Here is a 2,500-nt window from a genome sequence, read left to right on the forward strand (position 1 = left end):
AAAGGAACCCTTGTGCGCATTGGAGGAGGCAAACTACCCAACCAAGCCAGCAGCAACCAAGCCATAGGGTTGCAAACAGACGTGCAACCCAGTACCCACAAGGGCAGGGGTAAGCCGCCGAGCCTAGCAAGGTAGGTGTGCTCCCAAAACCAAACAACGCACACAGGGAGCAAACACGGGCAAACAAGTGACGCCATGGCCTACTCGCCCACCGCCCTCTATATTGCCTAACCTTGGCAACCATGGTCCATTCCCCACTATATGCCATGGCCTTGTGCCCATGGTCTTCACAAGACAGCATCCAAGGCGCCTGAAAGGCCAAGGGAGCCCAACCCAGCAATGCCCAGCCAAGGCCAGGCATTCCAGTGCCTACCCGGGCAAAAACGCCCAAAGCATGCCCCATTCCTTAGCCTATCCAGGCAAAAACGCCCTAAACCAGCCCATTCCAGTGCCTATCCGGGCAAAAACGACCAAAGCATGCCCATTCCTTAGCCTATCCAGGCAAAAACGCCCAAAACCAGCACATTCCAGTGCCTATCCGGGCAAAAACGCCCTAAACCTGCGCATTCCAGCGCCCCGCAGCATACCACCCTCCTATAGGGTTTGCGCAACCAACCCGCCTAACCACCAGTGGCAACCAAAGGTGCTGTTAGCGACGACTTCTGAAGACGCAACGAGACGCGACGGGTTTGCGCCCAGACGCGACGGGACGATGCGGGATCTACGCCCAGCCATGCCTACACCCGCCGACTTGCTGCGGGAGCTGCTCGCCCAAGCATGCCTAGCTTGCGAGGCCTGCGTGCAAGGCTAGTGTGCAAGGCTCGTGGGCAAGGCTAGTGCGCAAGGCTAGTGCCCAAGGTCTGTGTGCAAGGCTAGTGCCCAAGGCTAGTGCGCAAGGCTAGTGCCCAAGGCTAGTGAGCAAGGCCTGTGTGCAAGGCTAGTGTGCAAGGCTTGTATGCAAGGCTAGTGTGCAAGGCTGGTGTGCAAGGCTTGTGGGCAAGGCTGGTGCGCAAGGCTAGTGCCCAAGGGTTGTGTGCAAGGCTAGTGCCCAAGGCTAGTGCGCAAGGCTCGTGCCCAAGGCTAGTGCGCAAGGCTTGTGTGCAAGGCTAGTGCGATGGGCCAGTGCCCAAGGCTTGTGAGCAAGGCTTGTATGCATGGCTTGTGTGCAAGGCTTGTGTGCATGGCTTGTGCGCAAGGCTTGTGTCCAAGGCTTTTGTGCAAGGCTCGTGCGCAAGGCTAGTGTGCAAGGCTTGTGCGCATTGGCAGGTAGCCCACCACCATGCACGATCCAAATGCCACTCAAGCGACAACACGGTGCCAAGCCGGGCATGGTGTGCACTCAAAACCAATCAACGGACAGAGGTCATGCGTCATGGGGGGGATCTAGCAAGGCCATGGGGAAGGTCATGGAGGACCTTGGAAGCAAGCGCAAGACGAGAGCGAATCGAACAAGGGGCCAGGACGGGGCCTTGTGCCCATGGTCTTCGCAAGACTGCGTCCAAGGCGCCCGAAAGCCCAAGGGAACCCAAACCCGGCCGACACTTGCAATCGCACATGCTCTCTGCAACACACCATCAATGCCGCCCAACGGGGCCAGCACGAGCAGTCATCCGCAGTCCCCTGGCCCTGCGCACGTTTGTCTATGAAACCGAGCATCAATGCCACAGAAAGTGCCGGGGCGCCAGCTGGAGCCATCATCCACGTTGCCATGGCTCGCTTGGCCTTGGCTTGCCAGTCCCCGACACGAGCAATCGCGCATTTTCTTTGCAACCGACCATCAATGCCGCCCAACGAGGCCAGCACGAGCAGTCATCCGCGGTCCCCTGGTCCTGCGCACGTTTGTCTTTGAAACCGAGCATCAATGCCACAGAAAGTGCCGGGGCGCCAGCTGGAGCCATCATCCGCGTTGCCATGGCTCGCTTGGCCTTGGCTTGCCAGTCCCCGACAGGAGCAATCGCGCATTTTCTTTGCAACCGACCATCAATGCTGCCCAACGAGGCCAGCACGAGCAGTCATCCGCGGTCCCCTGGCCCTGCGCACGTTTGTCTTTGAAACCGAGCATCAATGCCACAGAAAGTGCCGGGGCGCCAGCTGGAGCCATCATCCGCATTGCCATGGCTCGCTTGGCCTTGGCTTGCCAGTCCCCGACACGAGCAATCGCGCATTTTCTTTGCAACCGACCATCAATGCCGCCCAACGGGGCCAGCACGAGCAGTCATCCGCGGTCCCCTGGCCCTGCGCACGTTTGTCTTTGAAACCGAGCATCAATGCCACAGAAAGTGCCGGGGCGCCAGCTGGAGCCATCATCCGCGTTGCCATGGCTCGCTTGGCCTTGGCTTGCCAGTCCCCGACACGAGCAATCGCGCATTTTCTTTGCAACCGACCATCAATGCCGCCCAACGAGGCCAGCACGAGCAGTCATCCGCGGTCCCCTGGCCCTGCGCACGTTTGTCTTTGAAACCGAGCATCAATGCCACAGAAAGTGCCGGGGCGCCAGCTG

Source organism: Tasmannia lanceolata, unplaced genomic scaffold, assembly GCF_043159265.1.
Source record: "Tasmannia lanceolata isolate RefF3 unplaced genomic scaffold, GAP_Taslan_0.1 ptg000036l, whole genome shotgun sequence".
Taxonomy (NCBI): domain Eukaryota; kingdom Viridiplantae; phylum Streptophyta; class Magnoliopsida; order Canellales; family Winteraceae; genus Tasmannia; species Tasmannia lanceolata.